Source organism: Cynoglossus semilaevis, chromosome 2 (genome assembly GCF_000523025.1).
Source record: "Cynoglossus semilaevis isolate Cse_v1.0 chromosome 2, Cse_v1.0, whole genome shotgun sequence".
Classification (NCBI taxonomy): domain Eukaryota; kingdom Metazoa; phylum Chordata; class Actinopteri; order Pleuronectiformes; family Cynoglossidae; genus Cynoglossus; species Cynoglossus semilaevis.
Window position 1 is genome coordinate 10,045,510 of NC_024308.1, and position 20,102 is coordinate 10,065,611.

The 20,102-nt window shown below is 42.9% G+C and overlaps 2 long non-coding RNA genes across 3 annotated transcripts in view; both read left to right on the top strand.

Moving 5' to 3' along the window:
* Window positions 1–991: 991 nt before the first annotated feature.
* Window positions 992–13,775, top strand: LOC112486773 (uncharacterized). Its single transcript, XR_003049249.1, has 3 exons — window positions 992–1,140; window positions 2,984–3,045; window positions 12,425–13,775. It is a non-coding gene; the product is annotated as an uncharacterized LOC112486773 (long non-coding RNA).
* A 3,126-nt stretch (window positions 13,776–16,901) lies between these two features.
* LOC103397885 (uncharacterized) overlaps window positions 16,902–20,102 on the top strand; it is a 6,740-nt gene continuing 3,539 nt past the window's right edge. For both annotated transcript variants that reach the window (XR_003049248.1, XR_523470.3), the window contains exons 1-2: window positions 16,902–17,039; window positions 19,471–19,587. This is a non-coding gene — a long non-coding RNA (uncharacterized LOC103397885). The remainder of the gene's footprint in view (window positions 17,040–19,470; window positions 19,588–20,102) is intronic.

Sequence of the window (20,102 nt, forward strand, 5' to 3'; positions counted from 1 at the left end):
TTTTTTTAGTTTTGTAAGAAATCAGTATTTTGACAAGTGACGTAAAATGGCCATTGTTATAAAGTGTAAAATGAGAATATCTTTACATAGATAAAAAAAGCAGTGCTGACAGTTGGAAAAAATGATGAACTGTTGATGAGTTATGACATTTAAAAATACAGAACGTTATATTAAATCATTCACTGGCTACGAGTCAGTGTACAGCGGAGGGCTGCGAGTGTGTGGAAATATTGTGCAAGAATAGATTTGATGAACTAGTGAGAAAAGTTAATTAATAAAAATGCATATCAGCTAGTTTTTATAACAAACTGATCCTTGTGTTTTTATCTATTGATTTTCCGACTACTGTGATTTTATAACTGTGTCTGAGGAGACCGAGCGGAACGTTACAAATGGTGTTTCTACTTCTTAAAGTATTACATTTAAAGTATTCCTACTTTTTATTACAGGGTAGAATGATTATAGGTTTGGTCAGTGAGAAAAGACAGTGTTTAATATTTCTATAATTATTCTGGTTTTAATTCCTTCCTATGAACAAAATGAATGAACATTAGATCCTGTTTTTACCGAGTTACAGTGGCTCTAAAACTTTTATGTGCGATAAAATAAAGAGAAAACAGCCAAGAAAACCAGAAACCAGGTCTTGTTAGCTCAGACGGCAGAGGGAAAGTCTTAGGTAATGACTGAAGAGAGCAAACGGGGGAGGTTTTGGGATCTGGCAACCGATTCTCAGCAATATGGTTGGAAAGTAGTTGTGAGGTCTGTCTGTCTGTCCGTCTGTCTGTCTGACTGTCTGTCTGTCTGTCTGTCTGTCTGTCTGTCCGTCTGTCTGTCTGACTGTCCTTCTGTCTGTCTGACTGTCTGTCTGTCCTTCTGTCTGTCTGTCTGTCTGTCTTCTCCGTCCGTCTGTCTGTCCGTCTGTCTGTCTCCCTGCTCTGCTGCCTGTTTCTCTGTGTTAATCATTGTCATCACACTCACCTGTGCTCATCAGTGTCACTGGTGTCACCTGGTGTCCTGGGTATACAGACCTGTCAGCTCATTGTTCTGTGTTTGTAGCTCCTGTGGATTTAATCCTTGTACTTTTGTTACCGTTGTCTTTCTGGTTCCTTGTTTTTTTTTTTTTTGCCTGGTCCTGATTCGGTGAGTTTTCCTGATTACTTCTTCTCTCGAGTGCTGTATTTGGGTCGTGCTACCTGAACATAACGTTAATGTCCATTTAGTGGAACTGAAGTGCACAGGGTTTCTAGATAACTCGTAATTTGAACTTTATTGATCCCACACTGGGGGTTCGGGGGGAGCGGGGGTGTTAACAGCAGATCTGCTGCAACAAGCTGCCTCTTGATGGCGCTAAGTATGTGGTTCCTCTGGGGCTAAAACCCAGAACATTCTGCCTGTAAGGCCTGTGTAAGCAGGCGTGATAACTGCTACACTATGTATCCGCCCAACACCTAGTATAGTTATCAACTGGTGGCCCCCGGGCCAAATCCTGTGCCTCGAACTGTCTAATCTGGCCGTGACTGCATTCCAAAATTGTGAGGATCAAGAAGAAACTGTCTTGTGTGACTGCCTGTTATAGCAACAAAAACAAACAAAAACATGATTTTGTTTAAATTTGAGTGTCCACCCCCAAGGTGTCTGCCCAGAAATTCTGGCCCTTTGACAAATATAGTTGTGACCCCTGACCTAATGTAATCAGGGCTGGAATCCTAGGGACCTGGGTTGTACTCAACCCTTTGGTTCTGTTGTGTCACTCAAACTGAATCATGAATAAAAGTGGACACCTAACTATCAATACCATTACTCTTATTTCCACAGTTTGTCAGGGAAGATGGTCAACACAACCAACACACCTGTAAATGCAACATAAAAAAACATGGAAATACTTTTGATAAATTATTCAAACCTTATAACGTGTGATTCATAATAAAGGTCTCAAATATAAACAAACCTCTACAGGAAGCGTTACATGTCGGAGAGAATATACATAAACAATCCGACACACTTCAGTCCAATTCCCATGGGTTCAGGTTAGAATGCCACTGAAGTACATGGAGGCACAGTGCCATGTCTGTTTTCAGCTGAGTGCTGGATTGGCTTAATTGATTTAATGGGGGAGCACGGTGTCACGGTGAGAGATGTGGAACACAGGATGCTTTCGAGGAGTCAAGTGCGTTGCAGTACCTCAACTCGATCTTAGGCAGCCTGTGTCAGGCGGCAGGGAGAGCCAGCAGTGATGATACGTGAAAAAAAAAATCCCAGGCAGGTTCACACAAACAAAAGAGGCCGCCCACGGTCCCTCTCTCTCCCAGATAAACATATACAAATTCACTCATCAACGTGTTCCCAACCTGGAACATTATGCTCCGGGCTAATGGTTTGAATAACACCCAGAGTGGCGTGCTAGCGCGGTGTGTGCATCTGTGTACGTATTCACACAGCGTGAGGGACATGGTGTCGGCAGCCAGAGCTAATGCCTCCCTCAATGGTGTGTCTAATTACTTGGCCTAGAGATAGCTTTTAGCTCAATCACCCTGGCTTCTGGAGAGCCTATATCAACGGTGACAAGAGCTTGGACAATTACATTAGCCCTCTCCCCGTCTACCGGGTCCAGCACTAACAATTGGTGTGATTTGCAGCCCCTTCATTGTTGTCATGCCTCTCTCCGTGACAATGATGTTTTCCCACATTGATAGAAATATGGAGAATCAAAGAGAGACAGAGACCGAGGGGATGCTGCAAAAGATTAAAAGAGAAAATGTGAAAAAGAGTGCATTCTGAGTGGAGAGAGGCTGAGGAGTTGTCAGTAGAGGGCTTACTTATGTTAATGTTTCCCTACCACTGTGACAGCTGCTGCTGCTGCTGCTGCAGAAAGAAGTCTGGGTGACAGCAGCGACAGTGATACACACACACACACACATATGTAAGTGTCACAGTTGTCCCCTGACATATATCTTTGCTCTGTCTTTTTGTTCCCATGAGGAAGAGAGTCTCCTGATGTTCCAACAGATGAAGGTCCTCATCATGTTGCTTCAACCACAAAACCAGGTGAGTAGACGGAGACTCAGAGGACACACAGAGCAGGTGCTGACAATCACTTTACATTATTAAAAACATGTTTTTCAGTTTATTCAGAAAAGAAAATGTACTAATTGTTGCAGTCAGATTGCTGTACATCACTAATTAAACAGACTTACTAATATACTACTATTTACTACTATACTGCTATTTTTTTAAAATTACAAACTACTTTTGACTGACTAGTGAAATGCAATGGTGAGGGATTTCAGAGATAAACACAGTTCAGAGGGAATGTAGAGACAGGTGTTACTGTGTGGAGCCATTTAGTGTAACCCAAAGATTTTAGCCCTGTATTGTGTGCATTGATATTTTAATAAATAATAACTACTGTGCCAATATACAATATATGTATATACAGTATATATACAAATACCATTTTCAAATTATTTAAATTAAAAACTAAATTATTTTAATCATTTTAAAAAAGTATATGGTACCACCTCATAATGTGTCCCAAACTTATAGTATTGATTGATCACCCTGACCACTGCATCACTGCCTGGTTAATAAATAGTCACTGGTGGTGAACTCTCCCGTGGTTACACATGGTTACACCTGGTTACACATGGTTACACATTAGATGGAGCTGTACTGAAGAACAGTAAATCTGATGAAAAAACTGACCCTCTTAAATGTAGAGGGAACTTCAGAGGGAACATGAAAAATCCTGAGTGAGACACTGACACTATGAAGGCCACAGTGAAGCCAAGTGGGGTTGGAACACTCGACCACGCTCTGTCCCACCTTATTACCCTCTGAGCCCCCCAACTCTATTCTCTCAAAACTCCTACTCTCAACCCCCCCCCCCCCCCCCCCCAGTTGGGGGGGGGTCACCCCACCAGTCATAATACAATGACACAGTCACTGCCACTTATTAGGTGAATGGAGGGGAGTGGGGGAGGTGGGGGAGGAACAAGAGAGGGGAGGGGGGAGGAGAGAGAAACTGGGTGTTCTGCATTAAAACTTTGTGGATGGATATCTAATGACTTTACACGCTGAAAATATTAAAATAATTTCAGAGAGTTTCACCTTGTTATTCTGGAAACCAGACATAATGAGCTGTTATATTTTATTAAATTATTTGTCAGTGTCCTTTTTTAAGGACTGGTTCCATAAACGAAAAATAATAAATACACTGACGTGGGTTAGTGGCCAGAGCGAAGACAAATACAGGGAAGAAAGTTGTAAAAAGTGCGTGTGGTAAAGGTTGTGATGATGTGGTCGCGTAGCTAAGAGGAGTGAAGAGTGAAGCTCTTTTGGAAACTCTCCTGATGTTAAGGACATGCCCCCCCACCCCCAGGACTGAGACAATTAGTCGTCAACAACAAGGTCTGGTGTACCTCTCTTTCTGCCCCTCCCCACCCCCAACCCCCCCCGTCTGCCTCCATCTCTGGCCCTACGTCACTCTCTCAGTGTCTATGTCTCCGTTTTTTGCCACACAAAAGGGGTTGTTGGGGGGGCAGGGTAGGTGGGTCAAGAGAGCATATTAATGGAGGTGAAGAGAGAGAAAGGAGAGGTAAAGAGATGGGTTTCACGCTAACACGCACGTAGACCAGCAGANNNTAATGGCATTTTAATTAGATCTGTACTCAGAGAAGGTGTAAGCTTTGGGAGGGAATTCTATCAATGAATTGTGGACTAACAGAAAAATGGAATGAAAATGAAAGGAATGCACAGAAAGCAAGTCAACGGTTTCAGCTAGCTTTAGCCAAAATGCTAACTCATTTAGTAAAAACTGGTCACTTTACTCGGTAAACCTGGTCAGCACCCACACAGACAGACAGAAAGACAAAGGTAGTCAGGACGAGTGTCTTCAACATCAGGATGGTAAGGAAACAGAGAGGAGACTAGACTAGAACCTGGGACTGACAACACAGAACAATCATTAGAGCATTGATTAAAGTTGCAAATTTTGTAAAAACAAATATATTTAGTTTTCCTTTACATGTACAAGTATATTTCAGAAACCAAAAGAGGAAAATATAGGTAATTTCCGGGTAAAACATTGGCTTTTGTGTTAGCTAGTTAGCATCTTAGCATAATTACCTCACTCATTATTTGTTTTATTTAAACTCTAAAATAGCATTCATGTGTAACAAGTGTCCAAAAGAAGCCACAGTGATTGGTTTGGGCAGATATCGCAATTTGGACAAAATATGTCTGAGGCAGTTACAGCAGGAAGCTAACAGTCAGTGATTGACAGATAAAAGGAAAGCTGTATCCACACAGAACACAGTGGACTGACAGGACATGTCTGCAGGCCAACCAGAGGAGCACACATACACCAACACATTAGAACACACACACACACACACACACGCCAGCTGCATACAATGCATTTTGCTGTTCCCACTGCTGCCCACCAAAGCCCAGTGTTTACTCAGTTTTGTTTTTAATCACAGCGAGCCTAAACTCTAGATGTAATTTTCCACTCTGCATACACCTAAACACAAACAGAGACACATAGAAACACACACACACACCTACACACTGACACATACAGTACAGTACACTCAGCTCTACAATTACCCCTCAATTAGAGATAATGACATGACCACTTCCTGACCAATCACCTGCAGCCTGGCTGTGACTCATTCACGCAGACCTGCAGCACACAGTCAGACACACGCACGCGCGCGCACGGGGTCGGACGGTTTATGAAGTTAGCGCAGGATGTAGAAATTGTCGGTTATTTTTTCTCCACACTGTGCTTTGTCATTTGCTGTGCATCGAGCAGGTGGAGCAAAAGCTGCCCCTCATTTTATGGACATAAATGTTAGCTTTCTGTGGTTTCCTGTGTACGCAGCCCACTGTCAGGTCACACACACACACACACACCTATACCCACAGATATAAAGTACAGACACACTTCCTGTCAAAAACTAAAATAACTTCTTCCCACTCCTTCTCATGCATAAATGACAAATACCGTTCCCCCTCCACACAACGCAGCAGGACTAGCCCCACTCCTGCCCTACTTTCCCTCTGTTTGCTCTTTCCTCATTCCACTTGAGGTGGGCTGTATTTTCCAGGACAAAGATGTCAGAGCTTCTATTGTTAGCACAGCTTTCATCGGCCCTGTGAATATGTTACCATAAAAACAGACAGCGGTGTTTAATAACTGCACTTATTCCCACTGCAGTCATTCTCAACTTAAGTCCTGCTGCTGTGGAGAACCTGACCCTGAGGCGATGACGTTCACACTGATATACTAGAGCTTGAAATCTAGTAATAATTGTGATGATTTCAGATAAATCAACATCCCTAATAGACAAACTGACAAATTGTTAATAAGGAAATATTTCAAGAAAAATATGCAAAATCTATCATTAAAATTTGCTTCATAAAGTCGTAGATTTTCTTACTGCCCTGCACTAGGTGACGCTGTTCTGATGGAAGCTAGACCACTGACCAGGAGTTAAAGAGTCAACTGCAGAAATGCATCCTGGGTGTTGAGATGGTACTTTAAGCTGCAGATGGATGGACGGTGGAATTATTGGATATTTAATGCAGGTCATTCTGCTCACATGTTAAAATGTTTTGAACTAAGTAACGCAAATAAGGCTTTTATTTTGACATCCCTGTTTGGAACATTTTTTTAATTATAGGTCCACAGAGGATGTTGGCGATAGAGTCACCAGGCAGGAAGAGAAGATGGACATTAGAAACGTATAAGCTAACCAGGTTTGGCTCCCATCTGCCTGTGTGTTGTTGAGGGGTTTACACACACAGTTTGATTTGTTTTATTTATTTTTTAAACTATGCATAAAAGCCATCATTGACTTTCACAATAGCAGGAAACAGAAAATTAAAAATCGAACAACACATCAGTGAAGTATCCATGTCTGTCTACTGTATGTAGCTTTTTTTGTAACCTTTAAAAATAAAAAAAACAACAATAAACAATCAATAATACACACACATTATAACATATATGCACACACTCACCAAACCCATGTAATTGCCTGCTATTTCACGCAGCAAATCCTTCCACCAAGCCCCTTAGGTCATAAGGTCATGCGGTCCATCACACAGTAAACATTAGCGGATTGACACTATCACACCAGCTCTCTGACAGAGGCCCTTTCACACATAATTACAGGCTCTTATTTTCCCTCAGTGAGGGGAACAGGTGCAGGGGAGAGGGAGAATGGCCCAGGCCCACTGTCTCCTTGGGCTTATGGCCTGTTCCTGGCACTGAGAATGTTGTATTGACAGAAACAGAGGGGGGACGCCAGCTTCAATAAATCACAGCCAACATGTAAATGCCACTGCACTGCATTCCGCTAAAGAACAGGAGGCCAAGCGGCTACAAGTTCCTTTCTCTTTCTGTTGTTTTAAGGCCTGTCTACCCACACAGAATGTCCCAGCTTGTTTTTCTTCCCTTTCTCTCTCCCTCTCTCTCTCTTGCCCTGTGTCTCTCGCTCTCCCTTTGAGTCTGACTCTGCTACCTAAAGAAGCTAATAGCATAATTTGGGGAAGAATGTTTCTGGAGTTTCCTGTGAATTTGACCATCCGTCATCCCAATGACCCTGTGGTTCCTACTCCTTTGTGTCACTAGCGCAGCGCTACGAGAGCAATGTCTGCCTCGGGAGCATCAGGCTAAATAGGAACCAGAGATGACCTCAGCGTTGGTGTTTTGAAGCATCTCTGAGTTCTGCAGATAGATGTGCATCCTGGGGTTTGTGATTGATATTGCATGTCTGCATTTGTATCTGTGTGATTAAGCAGAAAACTCAGCATGAATGCACATCTGTGTTTGTAGGGTGGAAGCTCCCCCACTCAATGGGGTGCAGAGGTAGGGCCCCAGTACTTACCCCCTGACACTGAGCTGTTAACTGTGAAGAGCACAAGAGGGTGTGTGTGTGTGTGTCTGTGTGATGCACACGTGTGTGTGTACACAGAAATATGAGCCAATTTCTGTGGAACGGTGTCTTTGAAATTACTTCATGTTCTTTCACCTCTAGTTTTCCAAGCAATTATTTGCATTTACAGTGAAGCGCCAGGTTGATTGTTGTTCAGATGTACAGACAAAATGACAGACAGCATATGGTTGCTACCCAAATTTATTATACACATCATTGTCTTCAATAATGTGTAATTTTCCGTCAGGGAATTCAATTTCCTCTTTAAAGAGAAAACCACGATTCTCCTATTTGAAGGCTGAACAGACATGTGCACGTTTGACTCCAGATGATGCAAAATCTTTGGGATCTGGGAGAAGATCTGGCAACCTGAAACCAATTATGTACAAATGGGACTCAGTGAAAGATGGAGTTTTTATAACAGATGTTTGTCTAACTTGTGATTGACCTTTAATGGGATTATTTGGAGCAGCGTTTCTCTGATGTGGCCAAACTGAACATTTAGATTAATGATGACTCCAGCAGTTACTGTAGGTCACAGAGACGGTAAAAAAGAGTTTACTGGAACATGTTCAGTCAATCATTTATTCTTCTCTTTCTACCCAGGCTGTTTTAAAACAAATCTAAGAACACAGATTTTTTCCCCCAAACATGCTCAAAATATCATCACAGGTACGTTGCAACATAAACTACTGAAGGTCATTGAGCCACTCCACGCTATGGGTTCAGGTCATTCTATGAGAACTGTATAATGTTTCCTATCATAGACTGTATACTGGTCTCTTCTGCAGGAAATGTTTATATTTATATAATCATACATAGTTGTTGGTAGTCTTGAACCTTGGTGACTATGGAAAGTTCCTTAGATGGGACCTGATTTAACTGTATATTTTCTTATTGACAGTAATTATGTAACATTGAACAATTTTGGTCTGTGATACAAGTGGGGGTGTCTAAGGATTAAAATGTTAATTCTGGTTAATCACAGAGTAACTGTAGATTGAAGCAGAGTGACATATATAAAAGTGACATATATTAAATGTGTTGTATTTACATTATATATATACTATATATATATATATATATACATACATACATACATATATGTGTGTGTGTGCGTGTGTGTTATATTGCTCAGTAGCTACTTGGTGGAGCCACTGACCTCATCCTTCAGAACAGCGTCCACTTACTGTAGCACCACTGACCTCTCTGCATGTTGATACTACACTGGGTCTTTACCGATCCATATACACGTCCCGTCTTCCATCCTTGCACCCTGCGCCTGTGTACCTCCAACCACCCAGCCCTACACTCTAACCCCCCACATCAAAGGCCATCAATCTCCCAGCATACAGAGGGAAAGGCAAATATTTAGAGAAGGACTGAGCCCCCATAAATCTGTAGTAGGAGAGAGAACGAGAACATGATATCCGCCTCACCTCCAAATCTTCACCCCCACCACCGTATTCCCAGTCCCTCGGCAGTGCTATGTCTTAACGGCTAAAGGAAGCCCTGGGAGGCCACAGGAACTGGAGTAGAGGCGAGGAGGAGGCCTGTGCCAACACCAGCCAGAAAGATGCTGAGAATGAAGAAGAATGAAAAAGAGAGAGAGAGAGAGGGAATTCCCTCCCACACCTGATGGAGTCATACACACTCAGGCAAAAAAACACAGACTTTCACACACCAAAGGGAGTTCACACACAAAGCCAGCGCACACTCAGTGGTGCAACGTCTCTTTCTGCCTCTGATTTAGTACGACTCCCAGTTCCACTTGACTGAGGGACCGTGGAATATTAGCAGATATTTATGTGGTGCTTTTTCTTCTTTTTTTTCATTTGAAGAAAATACTGGAATAGTAAATTGTCCAGAGACTTTGGACAGAGGCCAAAAGGTTGAGCATTACATTGTGGCATTTGTGATGAGCACTGAGACTGTCCTGGTCACTTTGATAAAGATACAAATACAAGCATCCTTACTTTGGCAAAAGTTTAAAATACGCAGAATAACAGAAAAAGAATTGCCACGCAACCAAATCTGACATTCTTCATCAGTTCGTCAAAGTAATATATTTAGCGATATATTTGAGGGCATCAATTTGCACAATCGCACTCTCATTTTATTCAATTGCGCAGTAGTTAAAGTAGAGCGTGTGCTCATTTTATTAGATGATGCACCGGTGATCCTAAATCGTAGACTCATGTTACGGTTAGGGTAAAATGTGAGCAATATTTGTATAAAATGTGCATTTGTTTTTCTTAAATCGACCACTCAATTTCAATAGTCATGAGTTTGTTATTTAAAAAAAACCTTTGCGGCCCAAGTCAATAGACATTATTTGTAAACTCCTGGGAAACATGATGCGAGACGACCCAAAACAAAAATCTCTTGCGACCCACCTGAGGTCCACGACCCAGTCTTTGGCAAACAATATTCTACATCATGCTCATGGTTTATTATTATTTAAATTGCAGCCAGGTTTAACTAATTCATGCTCACAATGTTGAATGACATCGTACTCATGATTACATTAGTAATTCACTTGAACTTTCCAGGCTCAGGAAAATCTAAATCCATTAATTGCAATTAAAGATGGCCGTTCTTGCTGACCATTAACACAATCTTTAGATCTGTCAGAAATACTACAACAGCATGACGTATCACTTTTCTTTTGTGAAGTACCGTGTGAGTTCTAGCAATAAACTTGAGATGCCAATTTGTAAAAGACAGTGTTAATGATTCTGCCAATCAGAGATCCATTCTTGACCTCCAACATTCCAAAGAAAATCTGTTATATGTTTCAAACTGTCAAATATAGACACGATTATCAATGTATTATAGCACAACTGCTTAATAAAATGGCAAATTACACACAGCAGAGAGTCCAGCACACACACACACACACACACACACACACACAGAGGTGACTCGTGAAGTCAGCTGTCAGAGCCGTGTAAAGGATCTTTGCAGCTTTGCGGGGTTAGGCTGCCCTCACTGACTGAGCCCAGGTCCCAGGAGTGATGGGCATTGATCCTCGGGCAGAGTGTGCATTCTGCTCCCGTGACAGACTGGTTGATTGACTTTTCATTTCCACAGAGAGACAGCACGGGCCGGCAGAGACACATACATACCTTAAGACGGCAGCCTGACGTGTGGAATGTCTGACAACAGCTCTTGTTTACACCTTAAACTAAGTGGACACACGAGTAAATACGAGGATGTGCTGCATGTGCTGTAGGTGCTGTAGGTGCTGTAGATGCTGTAGGTGCTGTAGGTGCTGCAGATGCTGCAGGTGCTACATGTGCATGCACAACATACCTTCAACCCTGTCAGCGCCACAGCTGCCATATTGATGAGCAGGATCTCCGGTGGGCTGCATTATTATGGCCCACACCGTGTCTTTGTTCTGGCCTTTGTTGGCTTCTCTTCCTGCCTTCTGTCAAATGTCACGTCTCTACAGATGTATTTTAAACATCACAGTCAATAATGGGATGCTCCACATTACAGACGTGTGTAGACCTCTGCACAAATCAACATTGGACATGCCTCTCACACATTCTTGGTATTTTTTAGTTATAAAGTATGTGAATTTTAAAATAATTGTTCATCTGTGATACTGATAATCTACTGATAAAATATGTTTTTAAACTATTGTTCTTTTGATTGATTGAATATTATGATGTAAAAACACCAGACACAATCCTAAATAATGGTATTCTTTCAGTTTCATGACCAAAAATTAATTCTAGAATAAATAAATGTCTCTTGTGTCGCCAAACATTTGTAAAAAAAAAAAAGAAAAACATTTTTTGGGAACTTGTGCATTTTCTTTCCATGTTTCAGGCTGTTTTGGTGAGGGTTTATAGTCAACCTGTCTTAAATAATTATAATTGAATTAAAATTCAGTTCCTGGTTCTTTTTACTACACCCACATTGGAGTTTGTTCTTGTGCTTACTGGACTGAACTCCAGAATTACCTACATTGTTTCTTATTTGTCCTTCAAGCAAACACACAAACACACACACCGACCCAGTCACAAACACACACCAGATTTTCCTGGGGAAGGATAAGAGTTCTCATTGTGTTGGGAATGGGCACCTAATTGAGCGATGGCATTTCAGTGAACCTCCGAAGGGATCTGCTACATTGGGTCTTTTCATTACCCTCCTTAAACTTGCATCCCCTTATCCACACATGCATTTCACACACACCTCCTCCCCTTTACCTACCCCAGTATATTGTCCCCGTGGTTTAATTGGAGCGATATTCTCCATTTTGAGCGGCCTCAATGGCGGTGAAGGGCTCCATTGTGGGGTTGAATGAGGGCAGGAGTGTTCATTAGGTGAGTCTCTGAATGCGGTCTTCTGGGGGAGGCGTACTGAAAGCTGGGGGCTGCAGGGTACCTCCAGGGTGGGTGAAACTGCATCATTCTCTTCTCTGATCACTTCTCTCCTTTCATATTCTCTCCTATCCATCTTTACAGCTTCCAAGTTCCTCTCCTGCTGCCTTCTTCCCTCAACAGCCTGACGCTTGGCCCTTCAAGGCGGTGGCTGCGTTTGTGGGGAAGGCAGTCTTTGTCTGCGCCAGGAGGGGGAACCGAAGAAGAAGAGAGACGGGGATCAAAGACAGAACACAAAAACATCCAAGGACCCTCTGCTCTGATAGAGAAAGAGAATCGATGAGCTTTGGACTGAGAGAGGTTTCATCATCACTGCCCTGCATTTGGACCCTGCTTCTCACTGGTGGTCCCAACTATGCAACTGAGCCATAAAGGTGAGACTTCATTGATTCCTGCAGAGTAGACTCTTTATACTCGCCCTCTGTCGGTCTGGTTCACCGGCTCAGGTGCACAGCCAAACCTCTGGGGTTCAACCTGAACTGCTGGGCCACCAGTGATCTGTAAAAACAAGGCTGGGTCGACGCTAATCCAACCATCCAACACATTACAAATGTCACACATAACAGTAGACCATCAAAACAACGTATCCTTGTAAATCGGATTAGTTCTATGTCCTTAACTGAACGTTTTTCTGTCCCTAGTTGTCTCTGTGTCGTACAGCAATCCCGTTATTAGGTGGAAATGTCAGATATTTTCATTCAAACACTCGTACTCAACAACGTGCCAATCCATCAACTCTGTATCTTGTAATGGCTTCACTCCACTACCAGCCGCCTAGTGGTCAAAAAACATAATGATGTGCTTTCCTACTGCAGGTCATTGTCTCATCGGCCTCATGGGTAAAAAAAAGTTTGTTGTTAAAAGAAGTAAAAGAAACTGAGAATCTCATCTTTCTTTATTGTTTAAATGTAATCTGAATATTTTTTGCGGACATGTTCGAAGTGCAGTCAACCTATTCAAATTCTATTTCAAAGGAAAAAAAATCTCACTACATTTTAATCAAGCTCAAAATGTTAAATTGACCATAGAAAGGTACACACCATTTATTTCCAGTGAGGCCGTGGCGTGGAGATGGAAACCCTTTAATGTTGGAATGTAACGCCAACATTTGCTGAGACTGTTACATGTCTCCGTCCAGACTGCCGTGCTAAAGCATTTAAGCCTCCACGGAGCTGACAGCTCTGGCAGACCACCACCGGCCGGTCTTTAGGCTGCTGCCAGCGGCTGAGTGTTCTGCTCTGAGCGCGCTGTGCAACCTGACAACGTCTGTGTGACAGCCCGGACCTTCACACTGACCAGAACCCCTTCCCCTGCTACCTGCCCAGCCGCTGATGTCATCATTGCTCCACCACACACACTTATGCATTCACACAAACACACGCGAGGCGAAGTCTTTGCTCTACCATTCTCCCTCAGCCACTACCTTCCGCTGTTTACATTTCTGTTACTGCCCGAAAAACAATACCAGACATCTTATTCACCACAGACACACACATGTTCCCACACAGGCCCTGCCTCACGCTTAATGCTAATCTGACATCATCGGAGCGCTGTGTTGGGTTACAGCGGCTCGTGTGTGCACACAGAGGATCACGTATTGAATCGGTGTTATTGCTGCCTCACAAAAACACATATTACTGATCCTTAACAAGGCGGCGTTCAGGTTTCTGAAACAGGATGATTCATCTGCCTTTCAGCTCCACGCTGCAGCTCTGCAACTTCAAACAAAATCACTTTCCTCGCCTCTCTTTTTCTGACACTATTTATTTTTCTGTCTGACCAGCTCGCGAGGCCCTGCACGGACTCTGTAGCGCCCCCCTTCCGTCCAGGTTGTCACACGTACTACTGCAGTACTGCAGTTCCACGCACACATCAACACCAAAACCTAGATTATCTTATCTGAATGTGGATCCAGATTATTTCACATCGATGCAGCACTCACAGAGAGTTCAGTCGGAGTGAACGTGGTGACATAAAGACAGTCATGTATTTAACAGAACTGAGCTCGACGGTCTAGATTCAAAGTCCAGTGATGGTCTCCTGTCTTTTCCTGTTTAGCCTGTACATAAACACACCCTTATCCCTGGACATGTGGAGGTAGTGGAGGGCTACGGGGGGAAGTCAATAGTCATGGTTTCAATCCCGATTGGAAAACCACCTTGGAGAAGGTCAATGTACTGAATGGAGGAGACAGGAAGGAGCAGTGTGCAGGGTGATTTTTAGCCTAAACTCATCACTAAACGAAGTTCTGGAGAGCTCAAAGAGTTCATATGAGATTTAGCTGTAAACAAACACAGCGTGTTTACATCCAGCGTTTCCCAGCATTGTATATATATCCACATAAATCTAAATTAAATTTAGGTTGTGTCTCAAGTTTAGTTTAAAATTTCCTGCTGTCAACAAATCCATGAAAGCAACTGCATCCCATCCTAACGCAGCACAACACAGAGGAGAACCCACATGTGGTCGGAACTCATTTTAACGTCCGACTGACTGTATCGGTTCTCTAGACACTTCTGATTTCTGTCTTTGTGGAGTTTTGTATTTTTTTTTGTCTCTATTTATAACCACTGGTTTTAGTCTGTGCTGGTAATTTTAACATGTTTCGTCAAAAGTCAGAGGATAATGTTGTCATTCAAATGTCTGAATTATTAATATAGAAAATCACTCTCACATTTCCTTAAATCATTATACCCTAATGTGCCAGCCCCCCGCCGGCCGGTCTTTAGGCTGCTGCCAGCGGCTGAGTGTTCTGCTCTGAGCGCGCTGTGCAACCTGACAACGTCTGTGTGACAGCCCGGACCTTCACACTGACCAGAACCCCTTCCCCTGCTACCTGCCCAGCCGCTGATGTCATCATTGCTCCACCACACACACTTATGCATTCACACAAACACACGCGAGGCGAAGTCTTTGCTCTACCATTCTCCCTCAGCCACTACCTTCCGCTGTTTACATTTCTGTTACTGCCCGAAAAACAATACCAGACATCTTATTCACCACAGACACACACATGTTCCCACACAGGCCCTGCCTCACGCTTAATGCTAATCTGACATCATCGGAGCGCTGTGTTGCTGTAGGTGCTGTAGGTGCTGTAGGTGCTGTAGGTGCTGTAGGTGCTGTAGGTGCTGTAGGTGCTGTAGGTGCTGTAGGTGCTGTAGGTGCTGTAGGTGCTGTAGGTGCTGTAGGTGCTGTAGATGCTGTAGATGCTGCAGGTGCTACATGTGCATGCACAACATACCTTCAACCCTGTCAGCGCCACAGCTGCCATATTGATGAGCAGGATCTCCGGTGGGCTGCATTATTATGGCCCACACCGTGTCTTTGTTCTGGCCTTTGTTGGCTTCTCTTCCTGCCTTCTGTCAAATGTCACGTCTCTACAGATGTATTTTAAACATCACAGTCAATAATGGGATGCTCCACATTACAGACGTGTGTAGACCTCTGCACAAATCAACATTGGACATGCCTCTCACACATTCTTGGTATTTTTTAGTTATAAAGTATGTGAATTTTAAAATAATTGTTCATCTGTGATACTGATAATCTACTGATAAAATATGTTTTTAAACTATTGTTCTTTTGATTGATTGAATATTATGATGTAAAAACACCAGACACAATCCTAAATAATGGTATTCTTTCAGTTTCATGACCAAAAATTAATTCTAGAATAAATAAATGTCTCTTGTGTCGCCAAACATTTGTAAAAAAAAAAAGAAAAACATTTTTTGGGAACTTGTGCATTTTCTTTCCATGTTTCAGGCTGTTTTGGTGAGGGTTTATAGTCAACCTGTCTTAAATAATTATAATTGAATTAAAATTCAGTTCCTGGTTCTTTTTACTACACCCACATTGGAGTTTGTTCTTGTGCTTACTGGACTGAACTCCAGAATTACCTACATTGTTTCTTATTTGTCCTTCAAGCAAACACACAAACACACACACCGACCCAGTCACAAACACACACCAGATTTTCCTGGGGAAGGATAAGAGTTCTCATTGTGTTGGGAATGGGCACCTAATTGAGCGATGGCATTTCAGTGAACCTCCGAAGGGATCTGCTACATTGGGTCTTTTCATTACCCTCCTTAAACTTGCATCCCCTTATCCACACATGCATTTCACACACACCTCCTCCCCTTTACCTACCCCAGTATATTGTCCCCGTGGTTTAATTGGAGCGATATTCTCCATTTTGAGCGGCCTCAATGGCGGTGAAGGGCTCCATTGTGGGGTTGAATGAGGGCAGGAGTGTTCATTAGGTGAGTCTCTGAATGCGGTCTTCTGGGGGAGGCGTACTGAAAGCTGGGGGCTGCAGGGTACCTCCAGGGTGGGTGAAACTGCATCATTCTCTTCTCTGATCACTTCTCTCCTTTCATATTCTCTCCTATCCATCTTTACAGCTTCCAAGTTCCTCTCCTGCTGCCTTCTTCCCTCAACAGCCTGACGCTTGGCCCTTCAAGGCGGTGGCTGCGTTTGTGGGGAAGGCAGTCTTTGTCTGCGCCAGGAGGGGGAACCGAAGAAGAAGAGAGACGGGGATCAAAGACAGAACACAAAAACATCCAAGGACCCCCGGCTCTGATAGAGAAAGGGAATCGATGAGCTTTGGACTGAGAGAGGTTTCATCATCACTGCCCTGCATTTGGACCCTGCTTCTCACTGGTGGTCCCAACTATGCAACTGAGCCATAAAGGTGAGACTTCATTGATTCCTGCAGAGTAGACTCTTTATACTCGCCCTCTGTCGGTCTGGTTCACCGGCTCAGGTGCACAGCCAAACCTCTGGGGTTCAACCTGAACTGCTGGGCCACCAGTGATCTGTAAAAACAAGGCTGGGTCGACGCTAATCCAACCATCCAACACATTACAAATGTCACACATAACAGTAGACCATCAAAACAACGTATCCTTGTAAATCGGATTAGTTCTATGTCCTTAACTGAACGTTTTTCTGTCCCTAGTTGTCTCTGTGTCGTACAGCAATCCCGTTATTAGGTGGAAATGTCAGATATTTTCATTCAAACACTCGTACTCAACAACGTGCCAATCCATCAACTCTGTATCTTGTAATGGCTTCACTCCACTACCAGCCGCCTAGTGGTCAAAAAACATAATGATGTGCTTTCCTACTGCAGGTCATTGTCTCATCGGCCTCATGGGTAAAAAAAAGTTTGTTGTTAAAAGAAGTAAAAGAAACTGAGAATCTCATCTTTCTTTATTGTTTAAATGTAATCTGAATATTTTTTGCGGACATGTTCGAAGTGCAGTCAACCTATTCAAATTCTATTTCAAAGGAAAAAAAATCTCACTACATTTTAATCAAGCTCAAAATGTTAAATTGACCATAGAAAGGTACACACCATTTATTTCCAGTGAGGCCGTGGCGTGGAGATGGAAACCCTTTAATGTTGGAATGTAACGCCAACATTTGCTGAGACTGTTACATGTCTCCGTCCAGACTGCCGTGCTAAAGCATTTAAGCCTCCACGGAGCTGACAGCTCTGGCAGACCACCACCGGCCGGTCTTTAGGCTGCTGCCAGCGGCTGAGTGTTCTGCTCTGAGCGCGCTGTGCAACCTGACAACGTCTGTGTGACAGCCCGGACCTTCACACTGACCAGAACCCCTTCCCCTGCTACCTGCCCAGCCGCTGATGTCATCATTGCTCCACCACACACACTTATGCATTCACACAAACACACGCGAGGCGAAGTCTTTGCTCTACCATTCTCCCTCAGCCACTACCTTCCGCTGTTTACATTTCTGTTACTGCCCGAAAAACAATACCAGACATCTTATTCACCACAGACACACACATGTTCCCACACAGGCCCTGCCTCACGCTTAATGCTAATCTGACATCATCGGAGCGCTGTGTTGGGTTACAGCGGCTCGTGTGTGCACACAGAGGATCACGTATTGAATCGGTGTTATTGCTGCCTCACAAAAACACATATTACTGATCCTTAACAAGGCGGCGTTCAGGTTTCTGAAACAGGATGATTCATCTGCCTTTCAGCTCCACGCTGCAGCTCTGCAACTTCAAACAAAATCACTTTCCTCGCCTCTCTTTTTCTGACACTATTTATTTTTCTGTCTGACCAGCTCGCGAGGCCCTGCACGGACTCTGTAGCGCCCCCCTTCCGTCCAGGTTGTCACACGTACTACTGCAGTACTGCAGTTCCACGCACACATCAACACCAAAACCTAGATTATCTTATCTGAATGTGGATCCAGATTATTTCACATCGATGCAGCACTCACAGAGAGTTCAGTCGGAGTGAACGTGGTGACATAAAGACAGTCATGTATTTAACAGAACTGAGCTCGACGGTCTAGATTCAAAGTCCAGTGATGGTCTCCTGTCTTTTCCTGTTTAGCCTGTACATAAACACACCCTTATCCCTGGACATGTGGAGGTAGTGGAGGGCTACGGGGGGAAGTCAATAGTCATGGTTTCAATCCCGATTGGAAAACCACCTTGGAGAAGGTCAATGTACTGAATGGAGGAGACAGGAAGGAGCAGTGTGCAGGGTGATTTTTAGCCTAAACTCATCACTAAACGAAGTTCTGGAGAGCTCAAAGAGTTCATATGAGATTTAGCTGTAAACAAACACAGCGTGTTTACATCCAGCGTTTCCCAGCATTGTATATATATCCACATAAATCTAAATTAAATTTAGGTTGTGTCTCAAGTTTAGTTTAAAATTTCCTGCTGTCAACAAATCCATGAAAGCAACTGCATCCCATCCTAACGCAGCACAACACAGAGGAGAACCCACATGTGGTCGGAACTCATTTTAACGTCCGACTGACTGTATCGGTTCTCTAGACACTTCTGATTTCTGTCTTTGTGGAGTTTTGTATTTTTTTTTGTCTCTATTTATAACCACTGGTTTTAGTCTGTGCTGGTAATTTTAACATGTTTCGTCAAAAGTCAGAGGATAATGTTGTCATTCAAATGTCTGAATTATTAATATAGAAAATCACTCTCACATTTCCTTAAATCATTATACCCTAATGAATCTAATGTTTTTACCAAGTGGAAAAACCAGACCTGGGCCATGTTCAATGACCTGTTGTACTGTGTAAAAGTCTTAAACTGTGTTGTTTTTGCCTTGTGTTAGGACGTAGCATTGGGCTGTGACTTCATCCACCTGTCCCTCCTCAGTGATTAGTCAACCTTCCACACCTGGGTCTTGTTAACTTCTCCCCTGTCGCCTGTCTGTTCCTACCAGCTCCAGGTAAGCCTGTGTTTTGTCGTCTTCCTGTGATTGTGGTGATTCTTTTGACTGTTACACTGTTAAAGTCATCTCTGCAGTTGTCCATTAACCCTGGTCACTGAAGGCATCACCTTTGATAAAAGATTATGGTATGGTTCCACTGAACAGACTTCAGTTAGTGGATGGAAAAAGATGAGAACATTTATAAGCACGGTGGCAAATACTTATAAAAGGCTAAAACCACAGTCATTCTAACCTTTGGGCTTTGTGTAGGAAATACCATAAGTTCTGTAATAGAGGGCTGTCCAAAGAGTGAATGAAAAAATATATAAATATAATTTTATAGTGTGTAGTAGTGACCATATACTGTAAGAATTGAATATTGTCCAATGCATTTAATGAGTACCCAAACATATAATGTGTATATAAAATATGTTGAGTTTATATTAAATATATTGTTCAATATGTATAAAATATAAGAATATTCTACATCCAGTTCTTAATGTATGTAGATCACTCTAACACGGTCATTTGAA